Here is a 21044-nt window from a genome sequence, read left to right as displayed (position 1 = left end):
TAACTTGTGAAGTCCCTTCATGGATAATTCTAAGTTTATCCCACACTTGCTTAACAGTGATACAGCTTGACACTTTGTTCAACTCAGTAGGGTCAAAGCATAATGCAAAGTGTTTATTGCCTTAAAGTTTGTTTGAACCTTTTTGGTTTTAGCTTCAGTCCATTCAGCCCTTAGGTTAAGAATCATTTCATTAGTCACTACATTTATGGTCAAGGGGATGAAGGGTCCATTAGTGATAGCATCCCACATTTCATGTACTAAAGGGGGATGAAGATCTCCCTTAGGATGTTAAGCCTTGAGAAAGAGGGATAGACTCTAATACCAATTGTTAGTCCTAAATAAATGTACTAAAGGGGGGGGGGTGAATAACACTTTTTAGCTTTCACTATACTTGATTTCTAATTAGGGGCAAATTGAAGGTTAGTGATGAGAAATTTGATGCAAGATGAAGGAATGATTTAAGAAATAATGAAAATGAAAAATAAAACAGAACAGACAATGCACAAAGATTTATAGTGGTTCGATCAAAGACTTACATCCACTATCTTGATTGTTCAACCAAGGATTTTTCAAGCCAAATCACTATAAACTGTGAAATTCTCAAGCTTCCACCAAGCTTTTACAATGGCTTTTCACAAGCTCAGCCACAACCTTTAACAATGGTTTTTCCTAGGATCAACCAAAACCCAAAACTAACTATTCCTAGGCTAAGCTATAACTAATACACCTAATCCAGCTAACGCAAGCTTGATTAATCCACTTAGAGTGACTCGCACACTCTAAGTAATCAAGGAGAACAAAAATAAAGGAGTGCCTATGATCACTAACTTGATCTGAATGGTACAAGATGAAACACTTAACTTTATAACAAGGATTGGAGTGAAGTACAAAAAGTATGTAGAGAGTCTTTGCTATTTTTTTAGTTCTTTTTTATCTTGGAAGCATTTCATCTTGTTCTTAGCCACTAGGAGTGCCTTATATACTTGAAAAACTAGCTCTGATTGGTGTTTGACAATTTCTGACCATTGAAAATAGTTTGAAGTCAGTTATAGCCGTTAATCTGTCTTCTAGTATTCAAATTCAAATATTTATACAGAATGCTCTTAGTTGACTAACATACTTCTTAGTCGATTAAGTCATTTCTATCTTCTGATCCCCGTTTCTAGCAGTGAGCTTTTAGTCGACTAACAATGTTTCTGAGTGAGTAAGTTCTTTTTATGTTGTAGTCCAGATTTCTGGCAGTAAGCTCTTAGTCAACTAACCATGTTTCTTGGTTGACTAAGTCTTCTCTGTTTCTGAACCGACCATTTCTGTTTTGAGTTTTAATTGACTAACTCCCTTAGTTATTCGACTAAGAGGCTTCTATTTTGTGACTCAATTGTAGATCCTTATTCTTATGAGTTTTTATATTTGCTTTTTAGTGATTAATCATTTTTTACATACATTTTTAGCTTGCACACTCAAGTAGCATAGTTAGATATAAATCAGTGGGAATGTTTTATTATCATCAAAAACTAACGGAGCCAACAATAGCATGTTAGGAATTTTGAGAATATGGTGCCTTGGAAAGCAAGTATATTCTTATGTTTAATTTTATTAAATTTATTTTTAATGAAAGTACATTTTGATAATAAGACGAAGAGTTTGTTTTAGGTAAGCATCAATTATCTAGTTATTAAGGTAACATGATTCTATTGAGATATTAAAATACATTTGTATGAAGAGTCATACATAGGAGACATGTATTTTAATGGAATCTAAAAATTATTCCCAACCATATAATAAAGCTAGTCACTTTATTGTGTTAAGGCTGTAGTGTCTAGATTACTTCCAATGAAACGAATGTAATTCACTTCAAAGGAATGATGAGTCTCAAATAATCAAAATGGTAAACTGTGAGTAATGACCATAACATGAACTGGAATCATGTGAGATTCAAATTTAAGTTTAATCGTTACTTAAATCTTGATCTCACACTTATTCATTTGCTTATAGTAGAATTGAAATCTAGATAGATAGTGGACTCATGCTTAATCTCCTTATAATCTTTGATATACCATGAGTATGATCATCATAAAGCATTGGTCTAGACTCCGTATGTTGGGATTATAATCAAGATGAACATTTAGGAACATATATCCAAATAATAGAGCTCATGGCATTATCGTCACTTCCAGTGATTTTACGAATATTGGTGATTAATCTGGGCCCAGTGGATTGATGAATTAGTTACTCATCACATCTGGATAATCAAAAGATTAAATCTAGGGTATTGAATCACTAATTGGATGAAATTTGAGGCTATGGGACAAAATTGACATAAAAGTTAAATTCGTAATTTCACCTTTTATCATTGGATGATTATGAGGGTACACAATATAAGGTTTGCAATTGGATAACTAATAATTAACATCAAGTATTGAATTGTTTCTTGTAGTTACAGTTAATCCAAGAGTGCAACCATGAATCTATGGTGGAGTGATTTTATGGTTAATAAGCTTTGCACCAATCTCATCACATGCAATGGGATTTATTCTTGTTCTTCTTTTTACTTCACATGGTGGGGGTCCCACATGTTCCCTACTAACTTTATCCTTTTTGCATGCAATAATTTGCATGTAATAGTGAATCCACATGCACATTTCATTATCCCACATATCCTCATTATCTCAATTAATTTTCCATGTCTCCATTCCTTCCAAACTCACATGTACTATTATTAGTACTTACATCACTAAAATTTCACTCATTAAACTAATATTCTAGAGTCAATAAAATAATATTTTATTCATCAAATCATCAAAATTATGTTACAACTCCCCCACTTAAGTTCAACGCTTATATTATGTGAGTTTGTCCACCTCTCACAATGGAAATATCTCAATATTGTTTTAATAATATTTTACTAAAAAATATTATTAAATTTCAAAATTTTCCATTCCTCTTCCACCACTCGTAAACTCTTAAATTGACCTCTATTGGTCTTAATCTTGTTCATAAAATCATATTAACCACTATTTTAGGTCACGGGGTGTTACAATGTATGGAAGGCTATACTTACAGATAAATAATTTAAAATAATTCCAAAATAAATGACATTTAATGTAAATATAAATATATAAGTTAAGCATCTCATGCTAGCAAAATATAAATCTATATTTCCTAAACATAAAATAAAATATTCTGTCATAGGCCCAAAACCAAAACATCTCATCTTGGCAATCATGCCATGAAAACATTCAATATTCTAAAATTATTTATTATTCTTCAATCTAATCTAGGCCAACAAGCTTCATCTCCATCAACTAAGGTTGGCACCTTCTTGGTCTTATTCTGCACTACTCCTTGTCATTAGTTCTTTCAATATGTCATACATATTAAAACCATTAATAAAGAGTACGGTATTATATACCAAGTAGTGAAAAACAAATCATCATATGATTCATACTTGATATGGAAGAGTTCTTTTGTTTCTTCCCTTTGATGGATTTAAGAAAATCCTCACAATTGCGCTTCCAATGCCCTAGTTTGAGGCAAAAATTGCATTTGTCATTGCCCTCGTCCTTCTTCACTCCTTCAGCAATCTTCATACCTTTCGAAGTTGATACCTTTTCACCCTTGTTTTTCTTAGAAAATTTTCTTTTCTTACTTTTACTTTTTTTAGAAAAGACAAGATGAACTGAAGGCTTTTCCTTCATACTAGTGTTCTCAGCCTGTGTGAGCATATTCAATAAGCCTGATAAGGTTACCTTAATCTTGTTCATGTCGAAGTTCAATACAAACTATGAATAGCTCTCTGGCGGCGAAGAGAATATAAGGTCTATGCTTAAATCATGATCCATAATCAAACCTAATTCCTTAAGTCGAGTGATATATCTTATCAGTGTAAGCATGCAAGGCCCTACTTGGCTTCCCTTAGACATCTGACATTGGAAAAATTCTTTTGAAATGTCTGATCTTTTTGTGTGACTTTCCATTATTAAAAATTTCTTTAAAGTTTAGGATAACATCCAAGGCATTTTTAGCTTTGTGTTGCTTTTGAAGATCTTGAGCCATACTAGCCAACGTCACACATTTGATTAATCAAGATCATCCATATAAACTCTATAAGCCTCATTTTTCTCATTTGTAGCATCATTGCTAAGTTCCTCAAGAACAAGACCATCTAAGACATAAGCCTTTTTCTCTTGTTTGAACACAAGCTTGATATTGCGAAACCAGTCAATGAAATTTCATCCTATCAACTTGTTTGCATCAAGTATGCTTCTAAGCGACAACTATTCACCGTGATCAATTTATATCCTATATAAGTCAACATATAAAAATATTAGTCATTAACACAAATTATGTAATCATAAACACAAGGTTTTAGAATCTTATATGATTATTCTCAATATTTTATCATAATAATAGCCCTCCTTTAATATTTCAAGAAATTTAACCTTTAAACTTCTTACTAAGTTAGGACCTTTTTCATCCCACCACAACCTTGAGTGACTCAACAAGCCATAATGAAACTAATTAGATAAGTAACTTAGCTTACTAATTGTATCTTATACAACTCCTAGATCAGTTAGGTGGCAATGCCTTGTTTAAGTGCATCATATACATTATGCCTAACTATGTATCTAATACTATATGATCAAGTGTGACACATTCGAACAACATGATACTAGTTGAGTAAGACCCACCAATAACTCATACATACTCGTGTAAAAGTTTGGCCTTGAGAGACACAACAAGCCTTCAATTAAAAGAGCAGCATAGTTATCTTGTTATATAAATGAAGGTAACTTTTTTACTCAATATATTAATCAAGGATTTTTTTTATTAATTCATTAATTAAGGTCTCATTGGTTTGGCATTGTTGACATGCATAGCATTTATCGCATTTCACATATTACATATATATATGTATATACTAAAAAATAAATGTATCACATGACAACTACTAGGATGATTATGGACTTTACTAATTCTAATTTCCTCAATCCATTAAGCAAATTAGTTGGTCGAATTCCTAGGGAATTTTACAAACATTGTCTTCAAGCTTTGCTTGTAATCTCCTTGTGTCACGACCCAAATTTTGGGCCATGACCGACACATGGGCCCAATGGATATAGCCCACTAAGCCTAAGCAAGCCTATTTACATGATCTATTCATTACTCCATCCAAATTACTGAAGTCATATTTCATAACTTTGAATCAAAATAATACTAAACATTGCCAACTCATAGTGGCATATCAATCAAGTATATATATATATATATATATATATACATACATTATCTATAACATGTATCTTGATAATTTACATCAGGGTTGTCTATACATCTCAAAAGGAAGAAGACTTGATTTCCAGCAGAGTAACCATAGCGAAGGTGCAGCTACTGAATGCCATTGATACCTACCAAAAGATGGTTACAAGTCTACGAGGACACCTCGTCCTAGTTACCGGTTGCCTCTTGATCTGAAAACATGAAGTTGAAAACGGTGAGTATAAACTTAGTGAGTGAACAAGAAAGGGAACAAGCAAACATTAAGGAATGTTTAACGAAATCATGATCCATTCATTTTTCAAAACAATTCAATTTGTTTTAGTTCTTATTAGAACCCTTCACGTAAACCCCACATGAGTAAATCACTTTATGAAAAGGTTCCATGCTCAATAAAGGATTTGGAGAGTGAGAAATTTAATAGCATTCATACGAATCAAGTCAAATAAACGACGAGTCCTCGCTGTAGCAGAAAGGCATTCTCATTACAATTAATGAATTTTTACTGCAGGGACTCTTGACTTAAATTATCAACTAGCCTAGGGTTTCTTAACTGGCTGAGGGTTTCTCACCAAACTTCCACATTTTAAACTTAATTCATTTATTCCGTAATGTTGGAAGTCCATGCTCAACTGTGATACCAAAGAAATGGAAAATAGGGTAGCAACTGAACCAAATGAGGAGCAAAACAGAAGGTTTTTCCTTGAATCTCGCTGCAGCGAAATTTTTGATCACAAAACAGAAAGTTTCTCGTTGTAGCGAGAAGCTACAGTAACATTCTCGCTGCAGCGAGATTTCCAGCCAGCCTTACCCCTTCAACCCAAGAGTTTCTTGTTGCAACGAGAAACAGGGCACCAACAAATATTCCCCATTTCCCTCAAGCAAAGGTCACCCTATTCACATGACCAACACAACATGAAACTCATATAATTTTCCAAAGTTTAACATGTCAAATTTCACATGCATTTCAACCATTTTCATATTCATGAACTTTCTATAACACACATATCTATACATTTATATATATATATATATATATATATATATATATATTCATCATCATGCACACTCTCCCATCGTCATCAGCTCATGTGCACTCCCCACTAGCACGTGGTGGGTCATCATCAGCTTATGTGCACTCCCACTCGCACTTAGAGGGGTCATCATCGGCTTATGTACACTCCTACTCGCACTTAGCTGGGTCCACATCAACATACAAAGAAGCACCCAATGCATATCATGCATATTATCATATTGTGATAACACATAAACCATTGTATAGCACATTTTCACAATATAAAATCACTTCATCAAAGGCTTGTTCCCAAGGTACATTTTCAAAGGAAAACTAGATAAAATCTTTCAAATGTTTGTTCAGTTGCATTCACATTCCCAAAACAAATTTTGAAATGCAAGTCCACTCACCAATATGTTGTTGGGCCTGTAATCGACTCTAACTTCCCTAATGGTCCAAATGAGGCGATAAAGCTTCGTTGGAACCTACCATTACATTAGCATCACCATTATGTCAATTCACAAACTTATAGATTTTAAAAGCTATTTCTTGGCTAACTTCCAATTGCCATTTAAATGGCTATCTATATTCACTACCTTAACCACTCTAAAAAGAATAAACATCCTACTATAAAACATTCCCAAGTCTAATCATTAGCCACCCTCAACATTTAAAATCAACTTTAATTTACTGCTCACCTTGATAGCCTTGAAATTTTGAAATTCTTTCCAGTAGTTTTCCAAGCTATTATAAAGCTTCCTCTTTCTCTCTCTAAAACACCTAACTAGTGAGAGAGAGTATGGAAACAAGATTTTTTAAGGGTTTTAAAGTGAGAGAATGGAAGAGGACAAGGGTTAATGGAAATGGTGCACTAAAAGCATGAAATTTAGAGCTATTTGAGGAAGGTTGTGGACTTGCTTATCAAGCTTTCATGGAGGTTGGGAAGCAACGTGAAAGAGAAGAAGAAGAAGAAGAAAAGCTGCTGGAGAATGTAGAAGCTGCTGGAAGAAAGAGATATTTATAGCCCAAGCTTATCCACTCCACTTAAATTACCAAAATGCCCCTCCATAAATTAGCTTATTCTCCTCCAATCTTTTATGAAGTCTTTTACTCTTTTGACATTGGGACAAGGTCCATAATGGTCTAGAATGCTCGGGTTCATGAAAACTTAAAAATTTTAACCCGAGGTGCAAATGACCATTTTACCCTTTTTGTGAAAATCATCAAAATTTTTGTTTCCTTGTCATTTTACCCATATTTTCATCATTCATTTATGACTTAGGCCTACTTAGGCCATAATATTGTTTAAAAATCTTACTTTTATGGGCTTACTAAGAAAATGATGAAATTACCCATGATCAGGGATATCGCGTGTACTTCTATCTACAAGTCTATAAAGGTCAAAGTCTCACACCTTGAATCTCCATGGTGCCTTTAGATCTCCATCTTCAAGTTACAAAAAAGTTTTATCTAACCCTAGTTTTACACTTTGATGTAACTAATTACATTTTATAATCAAGAAACCTCGAGTTACATTCAAGTGGAGTTAGGTGAGAAAAGAATTTTACAATCCCAAAGAAAATAAGAGTAAGGTAGGGTGTGCGGATACTATTTCAAAATAAATACCATAGGAAATAAATTTAACCATCCATGTCCTAATCTTTTATGGTCTAAGTCCATAATCATCCTCATGCTTTATAATCACAATTAAAAGCATAGAAATAAATGCAAGCTCAATATCACTTGCTGATCTTGTGTGTTATTCGAAAAAAGCATCAATCAACTCACTCAAAGTGCTAAACTCAAAATATTTGGCATTACTTTATTTTAATTTAGTGTTTAAGAAATACCCATTTTCAAAACACTTAAAGCAAACCTTTTACTCCTTATTTCTTATTAAAAATTCATTAAAATAAAACTTTCCATTTTTTAAGAGTTCCATTTTTAATTTTTTTCCATAATGAAAACTCCTTACAATTTTAGAAACCCTTTTATTTTAGGTAAACTTCCTAAAATATATCTAAGACAACATCTTAATTTCTAACATTTACAACATGGATTAGTTTCCTTAATTGTATCTTGTTCAAGTTACCTAAATTGTGATTTAACAAATTTTGGAAACTTCTAGTCAAACCAAAATTTTAAGGAAAGTTCAATGCTATAATATAATTTTAGGAATCCATTTTAAAGTAGGAAATAATTTCCTATGAATCTCCCAAATTAAAATGCTAATCATAATTTTAGAAATATATTTTAAGTAGAAAATAATTTCCTATTCTTTATGAATCACCCAAAATTAAAATAGATGGCATCCAATGCTACTAAATTAGCTATTGGCCTTAAGGGAATTTCAGGTAACTATTGCCACCCTATTAATAGGTTTAAGTGCTCTTAAAACTCCATAAATCATTAGTCAAACTCATGAACAAAGTCGCTAGAAATTTCCAACAAGTGTGTTTAACAATTAAATATAGAACTTTATGAAGAATTAAGCCACCAAAAATTAATCATAGCTACCCAGAATTTTCTACATTAAATCTTTGTTGTTTTGGAATTTTATGAACCTTTTCGTACTGAATCAAGTCTGGTCAAAAATATTAAGTAATCTAATTTGATAAAATTAATTTTTAACAGTTAAAAACTGCTCATAACACTTGCCCAATCGTAGAAAAAATAATCGACACACTACTTTCGAAGAATAACTCAAAACTATTAAATTTTAACTTGGCTTTGCAAGCCTTTTAATCCTTTCTTTAATTCTTCAATTAAACATGATTTTAAACATTTAAAAAAAACTTTAATGAATTAATAACATTTTATCCAAATTTGAATTCAAACGAAAAACAAATTTTAAAAAAAGCTTTTAAAACAGATATAAACCAAACCAATACACAAATCAACTTATTGATTATCACCAAGAATCAAGCATGCAAATTACATAAAAAACATCAAACAAAGGCTCTGATACTACTACTCGGATTGAACCTCATGCTTAAACATGACATTAATCAATAAATTAAAAGCATAACGTAGAGAAAAAATACGATATATATTTAATCTAGGAAATAGTCGAATCACTCAAGATCAATTGTCTGTATTTTTATCCAATTTTCAAATTAGTTATGAACACTCATAAGTTCAAGTATTACATACCTTACTCTAGATATCATAATCAAGAGCTAATTAAATCCAAAAGGCTTGTGATCAAGCACAAAACCTAAAAAAGAGAATAAAATAGTTAAAATCTTGCAGCCAAAATTTTTGCCTCTTTTCCTTTAAGATTTGTCAAATATTCAACCACCCAAGTATTTGGCCTTTAGCAATAACCCACACAGTGACCAAATAAAACCTTCTCAAAGGTAGGATTCATTTTACTTGTGTTAGCAAGTTTGTTTTTAGAAAAACCAAAAGACCAAAAATCCTAGTCAAACTCCATTATTGTCAGACAAAGAAAACTTATTTTTCTTTTCTTATTTTTTTATGGATCGGCTAAGAAATGGCTTATGGCTTAGAGTTTTAGTTGGCTAACATAACATATTTATATAGCCAAACTAAGTTGTAACCCTAGATACAACATTTGTATTTTTTTTCAATTAAGTCTTGGTGAACTTAATTAAATTTTTCACTTTATTTTGGTCTATTTCAATTAAGTCCAACTTAATTAATTATCCTTATTTAATCTCAATTATGTCACTTAATTTGTGTGACCTATTAGGTTTCTATCATGTTGGCAATATGTATAAATCATAATCAAATATCAATTTAATAATTGATTTATATTTATAGATCATGAACAGTATCTAGCAACACATCATGACCATCCAAATGTTAGAAAGTCAATTAAAGAATTTGACAAAGCCCTTCAATGATAAGGCTCTTAGTGCAATACGATCCTTTCATCAAATATCTCAAATGTCATAAAGCATGGCTCAGTGCCTATTTATGACATTCCATATTAGTTCTCATAATTCATTACTAACCTTATGAATTTAGGAAACTAACTTTCCTCAAATCCATCATGCTTTGGCCAAAGGCTTTATACAATTAATCTAGGATTGAGAACAAATGAGATACATCCTTTCATATCACTTGGGGTGATAAATCCTCTTTTGATAACTCATCCACCTAGCAGGGTTCATGGCACACCTAAAATACCATGTTTAAGCATCTAGTTGACTATAGACTCGTAGGGGTGAACTAAAAATATGTCATTCCCCATACAAGATAACCTAATTTCTCATGTTCGAGGACTAGTTGCATGACTACCACATAAGAACCTATTCCATAGACACTTGTGTGAAATATCAAATAGAGTTCTCATAACAGGCCATGTTCAGTGAACTTGTTCTCTAATAAGCACCAACATGCCATCCTCAAGTATCCCATATACTTCAATCTATGAGATAGATTGTTTACTTCCTAAGTAAATAGGCTAATATGTACCAGTCTCTAAGCATTATCAATGCCTTGTCTTGACAATATAATGATTATGAACTATTTTAGGAACATGGATTTGATGCACAAAGATCTCATAATCGTAACAATTTTATAATTCTCTTGCAAAGCCTTTATATTCCATAGGCTCCATCTAATTAGTACTTAATAACTCTTTATTATTTTGCTAACATGAAAGAAACCTCTATCACATATATTCATGCAATTAAGTATGCATTAAATGACTATATATTTCTTGACTAATCCAGTTGGCTCAAGGGCATATACTAACAAAATTGTCTCTTGCTGAATCACATGAGACATGTCTAGATGGAATTTTTGAAGCACTAAAACATGGAATATTAAGTGCACACTATAAAGGTATGGAAACAGTGCTAATTAGTATGCTACTGCACCAATCCTCTCTAGGATATCAAATGGTCTAATGTTCCTTGGGCTTAAGTCGCCCTTCATGTTGAATCTCATGACTCCCTTGGTTTACAAAACTCCCAAAAAAACATGGTCACCTACCTCAAACTCCAAGTCTTTACGTCTATGATCAACATATGACTTTTGACAACTTTGTGCCACCAACATCTTCTGTCTAATCATCTGAATCTTGTCAGTAGTCTCTTGAACCATCCCTGAACCAAGAAGTTTTTGTTTTTTAACCTTAAACCAACTAATGGGCAACCTACACTTCTACCTATATAAGGTTTCATAAGGCATCATTTGAATACTAGCCTGAAAGCTGTTATTGTAGGCAAACTCTACCAATGGCAATTGTTTATCCTAAATGGCTCCAAAGTCTATGACACAACCTTGCAACATGTCCTCTAAAGTTTGAATAGTCCTCTCAAATTGTCTATATGTCTATGGGTGGAAAGTAGTACCAAAATTTAACTTGGTCCTCAATACTTCCTAAACTTTCCCTTAAAATCAATTAATGAGCTGATACTATGGTGATAAGGACCCCCTGTAAACACATTATTTCATCCTTATATAATCTAGCATATTGTGTCATTCCATAAATGGTCTTCCTCAACAAAAAATGAGTGGACTTAGTCCACTTGTCCACTATAACCCAAATTGAGTCACATCCTTTACTCATACGAGGTAGTCCAATCACAAAATCCATAAAGATATGTTCCCACTTCCATGCAAGAACCAGTAAAGGTTGTGATAATCTGATAGGCCTCTAATGCTTTACCTTAACTTATTAGCACACTAAGCACTTAGCTACAAACTCTACCATGTCTTTCTTCAGACCTTCCCATCAATATACCTCTATCAAATCATGATACATCTTGATAGTTCCTGGGTGAACTATATAAGTAGCCACATGAGCCTTTTTTAAGATCTCTTTTCTCAAAACATCAATATCTAACACTTACAATTTTGATCCATATCGTAGCAATCCATCTGTGACTTTAGTAAATAGTTGTCCTTTCCTTCCTTGAGGATCTTTAAAAGCTTTAGCACAAAGTCATCATTGCCTTGGGCTTCCCTAATACAATCAATCAAGATTTATCTTACTCTAGATTTGGCTAAGAATGCCTCAATATCATCGATCTCAAATTGAACTCTCATCTCGCCCAAATCGTGCATGTCTTGCACTAATGATCTTCTATTGATTGAGATGTGTGCTAAACTCCCCATAAATTTATAGCACAAAGCATTTGCCACTATGTTTTTCTTGTCAAGATCGTACAATATAATGCAACCATAATCTTTAAACAACTCCATCCATTGACATTGCTTAAGGGTGAGATCTCCCTGCTTAAAAATGAACTTAAAGCCCTTCTGTTTCATATAAATTTCATAGGTCTCTCCATAAAGATAGTGCCTCAAAATCTTTAAGGCAAATACTATGGTTGCCATCTCCAAATCATGGGTAGGGTAATTCTGCTCATGTCTCTTGAGCTACTTAAAAGCATATGCTACCACATTTCCATGCTGCATCAACACATAACCAAGTTCCACTCATGGTGCATCACAATAAACTGTATATCCCCCTGTCCCACATGGCAAACTCAATACCGATGTTATGGTGAGACAAGTCTTGAGCTTCTCAAAGCACTCCTCACATGCATCTATCCAAATGAACTTTACACCTTTTTTTGTTAACTTGGTCATAAGAGCAGTGATCCTAGAAAATTCCATAACAAATTTATGGTCGTAACTAGCCAATCCTAGGAAACTATAGATTTTCATCATAGATGTCAGCCTCAGCCACTTTTCCACCGCCTCTATCTTCTTTGAGTATACTTGTAGTCCATTTTTAGACACAATTTAACCTAAGAAACTAACACTATCAAGCCAAAACTCACATTTGGAGAACATGGCATACAACTAATACTCCTTTAAAGTCTGCAGCACAATCCTTAAGCGCTGCTCATGTTCCTTTTGACTCCTCAAGCATATCAATATGTCATCAATGAACACCACTACAAACTTGTCTAAGTATGGTATGAACACTATGTTCATCATATCCATAAAAGCTATAGAGGTATTAGTAAAACCAAATGATATAACCAAAAACTCATAGTGACCATACCTTGTGCAAAAAGTGGTATTAGGTATGCCTCTATCTCTAATCCTCAATTGGTGATAACTTGATCGTAGGTCAATCTTAAAGAAACACTTGGCCCCTTGCAACTAATCAAATAAGTTATCTACACATGGAAAAGGATACTTGTTCTATATAGTCACCTTGTTTAACTATCTATAGTCGATACATAAGCTCATCGACCAATCTTTTTTCTTCACAAATAATATTAGTGCACCCTATGGTGTGACACTAGGGCGTATGAAACCGTAGTCCAACAAATCCTCTAACTGATCCTTCAGCTCTTTAAGCTTTACTGGTGCCATCTAGTAAGGTGGAATAAAAATTGTATTGCTATACTGCACCAAGTCTATATAAAACTCCATCTCTCTACTAGGAGGTAATCTAGGTAACTCTTTCGAGAATACATCAACATATTCTCCCACAATAGACAAATAGACTACATTACCCACCTCCACTTGGGTATCCAACAGCATTGCTAAAAATCCTTAGAACATTTGCCTCATGAACTATTAACAATCATGGCCGATATCATACTACTCTAGGCCATGCTGCGATCTCCCTAAATATAGAAAGATGACTTTCTAGGTAGTCAAACCTCACTCCCTTATGGTGGCAATCCATACTAGCATAATTGGGAGATAATCAATCCATCCCAAGAATCACTTCAAAATCTAACATGTCTAGTAGCACTAAGTCACTTGGGTGTCCCTTCTTTTAATTTGGACCACGCAAGCCTTATTTTCATACTCAATTATAAACACCTTTTTCAAAGGTGTAGATACTATTAAACCTTGCTCCATCTTAGAGCACTCAATACCCAATTTATATACAAATTATAGAGATACAAAAGAATGTATAGCACCAGGGTCATACAATACACATGTATCAATAGAAAATATAGGTAGAATACCTGAAACAACTACATTTGATGCCTGCACATCTTGTGGGGTCAAAGCATAAACTTTGAACTATCCTCAACCAGTAATGCCCTATACTCTAGATCCTAATCTTGAAGCTCTGTCCTTAGTAGCAATACCAACACCTCGACCCCTAGCTCTCTTGACCTCGTTGATAAGCTATACAACAATGGGAAGGAATGGTAAAGTTGGTCGTGTGTATCCTTGAGAAGATCTTAGTGACCATTGACCGTTAAAGCACTCCATCGTTAAATGGCCAAGTACTCCGAATAAGTAGCATGATGTAGAATCTTAAAGGCTTTACCCTTGGTTCCTTTTACCACAAATAGATCAGAGTGATCTTGACTAAATTGTCCAATAGTCTATTACTTAGGAGGTTTAGTAGCTTTCATATCCATCATAGTTCTACCACTAGAACCATTCCCATACTAAGATGGTTGTGAACCTCTTTATTGGCCCTAGTGACCCTCAATCTCTGTCCTTTTCAACCTATCATGATCTTTTCTATCCTTCTAATCCTTCACCTCAAGCCTTTAAGCATAGTTTACCACCTTAGAGTAACTAAGAAACTCTTGAGGTGCTACGACCTTATACAGTAGGTGTACCAATCCATTCATGAACATCTTAGTTGCATCTCCTCAATAACCACCAAGTATGACACATACCTTGCCAACTTAGTAAACCTGATATTGTACTCTGATACAATCATGCTAGGTATTTGCATTAATAGCTCAAACTTACGTGCTCTAGCCTCTCACACACTTATCGACATAAACTTGTCCAGGAATGCCACACTAAACTCATTCCATGTCATTGAAGCAGCATTTGTTACCTTATTCTTAAACTCAAAACTATATCACTGTTGAGCTACCTTACTCAATCTAAACCCAACAAACTTCACCATCTGAGTGCTAGAGTTATTAAAGACTTTGCATATCTTGTTAATATCATCAATATGCTCCTATGTATCAGCAAATGCTAAAGCTACCTTACTCAAATATTGAAAATGTAAGTCGTTTCAGCTTCATGAACTTAGACATCTAAACCTCAAGCACAATCTTAATCAACATAGCTTTTGCTAATCACCATGATTATACGTATCGAAAGAGGTTTGTATTGTAGGGTGGCCCTCACCCCATCACCTCTGCTCTAAAACCACCTAAGCAATCAACTCCATAAATTGACAACTAGGTCTTTTAGGGTCACACCTTGACCTATAGGTATTGTCCCTACCTTAAGAGCCTATCTCGTTGTCTAATCACTAGTGAAGGTATTAGTCCAGGCCGAATTGGTGGCCTTACCCCATCTACCACGGCCTCGAGCAATAGGCGTACATGGTCTTACTATAGTCTAAGCAGGAACATCTAGCTCCACCATGCCTCTAGCACTAGTTTATGCCTATTAATGTAGTAAGCTTAATACAACAAAGACAAAAAAAAGGGTGAATTAGGCTTTTAAAAATTTCTTTATAACCTTAGTGAAAAATCAACCCTTTTTCTAAAACAAATTTACTACTTGTGTTGAAAGTATACTAAATGGTTTTCTCAAATAAATTTCCAGCAATAAACCACAAAGCTAAAATGAAAATCAAGACACAAGTATTTTTATAGAAGGTAAGCTTTCTCAAATGCCTATGTCTTTTCATTTGATGCTCAAGGAGTTTCAAATCCACTAAAGAAATGTGCTTTTTAATGAAATCAAGCAAAACACTCATAAATGCTTTTTCAAAAGATCAAGCAAAATTTTCGCAATCACTTTTTACCAAGCTCAAGAGAAAGCCCTTATAAGTCCTTTTAACGGGAGCAAGCACAACCCTCACAAATGCCTTTTAATGGAAGCAAGCACAACCCTCACTAACTTTTCAAGACTAACTTGAAATCTTTACAAGAATGTGTACAAAGTAATATAAATGAATGCCTCTCAAAGGCTTATGAGCTAGTGTTTAAGCTTTTAATAAAATAGGTACAAGAATATCACCTCAATGAATATCAAAATATGGCTTTGAATGCTTGAAAGAAGACTAAAAATTGAGTGTAAGAGAGAAATAAAGATCTTGAAGTTTTTCTCTAGCGTTTGAATGTTTTTCTTTGTTTTCTTTTACTTCAAAAAGAGTGTGTAGCTTCCTTTTATAGTCATAAGCAAGGATAAAGTTGTTAGACACAAGAAATGACTAATCTCAGCCATTGCTAATTGTCTATAGTCAAGCATGAGAGTGAGGTAGTCAACTATGGCTCTTCAAAAATTTGAATTAGGGCTTCAATAGTTAACTATATAACTTCTACAGTTGACATATTTCCAAAGAGCAATCCATTTTCATATTCTAGCATCAGTAATCGACTATGCCTTCGTTTATAGTTAACTATGGCTAAGTTTTTTCAAGTTTGAATGCATTTTACCAAAAGATCAACTTCCTTTGCCTTGTAATATAGTAGTCCTTCATTTCTTTCAACATTTAAGCATGTATAGTCGGCCATGTCTTCTATGTAGTTGTTAGAGATTGGTTCTTAGTGCATTGATGTGTTTGTGTAAACCATGGATTTCAAAAATTTTTCTTTAACAGAAGCAAGCAATCCAAATACATTAACAAAATTCATACATCATTCTTATTGTAAAATGATGTAATCACATCCATAAAAATCAAGAATTTATAAAGAATAATGGACATACCTTTCCTTGATTTCGTTCCTCAAATTCTGTTCACATTGACTATCATTGTTTGATCAACTTTTCTCCTTGATCCCATTCGAATTGGGCAAAATGGTAAATATAAGAATTGTAGCCCTATTTCCTAACTTTTCAATGCCTCTAGAATCATATCGTTTGGATCTCAGGAGAAAGTTATGCCCTAATTACTGAAATAGGTTTTTCTTTTGCAAAATTATCGATTCTTGATTCTTAGTGAATTATAGTAAATTCACCAGACCATAGATTGATTTCTCAATCAAATAAACTCACCACTTATTCTTCAAGAATGGCTTGCAACTTGAACCTTGAGTGGACAAAGTGTGAAATGCTAAATCAAGATGGTAACAATGGAATTTCTCTCTTTTTTTTTTTTTTTATATCTATGGTTGTTTTCCTTATGAGTAGTTTCAAGAAAAATATACCAAGATTAGAGATCAAGAAGAATTTAAAGAGAAAGGGCAACCATGGAGGATTCTTGGAGGAACTTTTGGACTTTGGGTTTCAGCCTTAAAAGATAATGAACATTTCTTTTTCCTGTTTATAAAGAGCAGCCCAAACTTTATATTTTTGTTTCTTGATGGACTCTTGTTTTATTTTCATTTTTAATTAAAAATAAATTCCTATCAAGAGTTCAAGTTAGTCATCCATAAAGTGTTATGGTTGTACCATACTCCTTCAATAATGATTAAAATTATAACTAAAAGTAAATTATTTATTTATTTAATTATAATTGCTTGTCCAAGTCAAAATATGATTCCTTATTGAATAAATACTCTATTTTATTATTATTCATCTTTAATTAAAAAGAATTAATAATAAAATAAAAGAATCCTAATCAAACATGAAGTCTTATAATTTATCAAGAAATTATAATTAATTATAAATAAATAATAAACTATTTAATTCTTAATTATAATTAAAATCCTTCAATATGATTTTATCCTATGACAATAATTATCTTAATAAATATTTTTCACCTTAAGACAACTCTTGCCTTAAAAAAATATTTATTCGTTATGACAATTTTTTGACTTACCAAAAATAATATAATTAAGGCATCTCTTGTCGTAAATAAACACATATACTCTTATCTAAATTTAAACAACTCTTGTCTTAATTAAAACAACATATGTACCTTGTCTAAATTGAGACAACTCCTGTCTAAATTATGACAATATGTAAAGTTACCATTTTTGAACATTAATTTAAATAATTAAATTAAACTTGCATTCCAACTTAAATAAGTTAAATTCTACAAAGCTAAAGAAGGAATCTATTTGGACGTAGATATTCGAAATTCCAATAAACTTAGAATTACTCTTAATGTCATTAAGATAATTCAAGTTTATTAACCATGAAATCACTCCACCATAGATTCATGATTGAACTTTTGAATTAACTATAACTACAAGAACTAATCCAATATTTAATATTCAATATTGGTTGTCCAAATTACAAACCTTATGTTGTGGACCCTCATAACCATCCAATGACAAATGTGAATTTACCATTTTACCCTTTATGTTAATTTCATCCCTAGTCTCAGATTTCATCCAATTGGTGATCCAATACTCTAGATCAAATCTTTTGAGTGTCAAGATGTGATGAATAGCTAATTCATCAATCCACTAAGCCCAGAATAATCATCAATCTTCCTGAAATCACTAGAAGTGATGTTAATTCTATAAACTCCATTATTTGGATATATGTTCCCGGATACTCACCTCAATTATAATCCTAACATACAAAGTCTTAAATCAATGCATTAAGATGATCATGCCCATGGTACATCAAAGATTATAAGGAGATAAAACACGATTACACTATCTATCAAGATTTTGGTTTTATCACAAGCAAATGCATAAGTGTGATTTCAAGATTTAAGTAATGGTTAAAAATTAAATTTGGTTTTCACGTGATTCTAGTTCATGTTATAGTGTCATTACTCGAAGTCAACCATTTCAATGATTTGAAACTCATCATCTTTTTGAAGTGAATCACATTTTTTTCATTTGAAGTAATGTAGACACTACAACCCTAACATAAAAAAGTGACCAGCTTTATTATATGACCGTGGACAATTCTTATATTCGATTAAAATACATGTCTCCTATGTATGACTCTTCATACAAATGTATTTTAATATCTCAATAAAATCATGGCACCTTTATAGCTAGATAATATGTCACGACCCGAAACTCCCCATCGAACTCGTGACAACCGCCGCGAAGCCTCGACAAACATTCTTCACCCCGAATGTCGATCGAAACCTCGCAAGGCTCTCGTATCAGCTTTCGCACTTCCCCGGTGAGCAATAGTTATCAAATAATCAAAATACGAAGGATTACAAATCATTTTCAAATCAGAACATAACATATTGTTTTCTGGCTCACAAGGGCATTTTCGTCATTTTTGTCAAAAATCTCGAAACTTGCTAAAAATATAGTAGGTAAGCAGAAAATATATATTTAATGATTTAAAAACAAATTAAATATCTAAAACGTTCATTTGAAGTGAAAATTTGACCATTTGAATATAATAAAAATATTCAATAAAATAAACTATTTTTTTATAAAATAATTTTCATAAAACTATCGGTACATAATTCTTAGAGCTTAAAAGTTAATTATATTTATATATACTATAAAGCAAATAACCAAAGTATAAAATTTCTTTTACAGTGACACGTGTGCCCACATCTAACCAAAATGCATCGGAAGTTGGAAACCTACAGCTTTTACTGATTCGAGTCCAAATGAAAGTCCTTGCCAAAGTCAGCTAACTATGAAATTCCCCAAGCCTGAAATGTGAGGAAATGAGGGTGGTGAGATTATAAAATCCCAGTGAGTAAACATATACCATCTAAACTATCTAAAGTCGAGTAAATGGAGATAATTAAAATAAATCATCATACTGTAATTTCATTACCTTTCAACTCATTTCAACCAAACAAAATCAATCCATAAAAAATCGAGTAATAAACTTGGCTTATGAATTTCTTAAAACTTTGGCTCGTGCCAAAACTCATACTCGGTGATACCTTACGCAGGGCAATTAACCGAGTCCGCCAAGGTTGTTAAAATTTTGTATACACTTAAAATATATTTTAGTTTGAGAAAAATACAACCGTTCCTTGGCGTTGGCTGAGTTCCCCTTCACGTGGTGGTTTGGCGTGAAGTGAATCTTAAGCTTTACTCCAAGAGATACCCTACGCGCCTCTCCGTTTGAGGTAATAATATAATGGAGTTTACCGTGCCCCTCTAATAGGCTAGTCAACGGAACCCCCTCTGCAGTAAATAATTAATATATAATCCACCAATCAATAAAATTCATTCTAGCATGACATGGCAATTTATCGCAACCTAGCCTCTCAAAGCTGAATACACAGTATAAATAATTCTAACACCAAAATCAGTTTAGCCATTGATGCTCATTTATTATCATAAGCCATTCAATTCAAAACCATAAACTTGCAACACAAACTAGCAGTCTCCAATTACTCTATTTTCAAAACCAATATTCGATTTTCCAGAAAATTTATAAAATTATTTTATAAAATCACAATTTCTCTTAAAATATAGCAATTTACCATTTAAACCCATTTTTCATAAAATCACACAGTTGTATAAAACTACTCTAGATAATTAAGACGATAATAAGTTCACTCACTATTCTAGGAGTCGATGTACTCCTAATCCCAGTCTCCAAGCACAATCTTTGTACTTTTACTAGTGTATTTTGCTCACCACCTATCCACAATGTACAATACATAATTCACCACATCAATACTTGACCATTATAAAATCAATTCAGGCTCGGTATATATGCATGATATGATATACAACTTATCTGACAACCGCTTAAATGCGGTGTTGACCTAATTCGGCCTATTATCTCCAATTTAACTCCAAATCAATTCTTCTCACTTTCTACACGCCAATTATAACTAAATTACCTCCATGACTGTGAATGAGATTCAATTTATCAGTCTCGATAGCAAATTACGAAAATACACCTAGTGGGTAAAAATCGTATTTTTGCTTCAAAAATTTCCATTATTTTTCTAGGCTCATAATTCATCATTATTCATCATAATTCCTCAAATAAACATCAAGATCATCAGCCAATATTCCCCTAGAAAATT

Source organism: Theobroma cacao, chromosome 6, assembly GCF_000208745.1.
Source record: "Theobroma cacao cultivar B97-61/B2 chromosome 6, Criollo_cocoa_genome_V2, whole genome shotgun sequence".
NCBI lineage: Eukaryota > Viridiplantae > Streptophyta > Magnoliopsida > Malvales > Malvaceae > Theobroma > Theobroma cacao.
Note: the sequence above shows the minus strand (reverse complement) of the source record.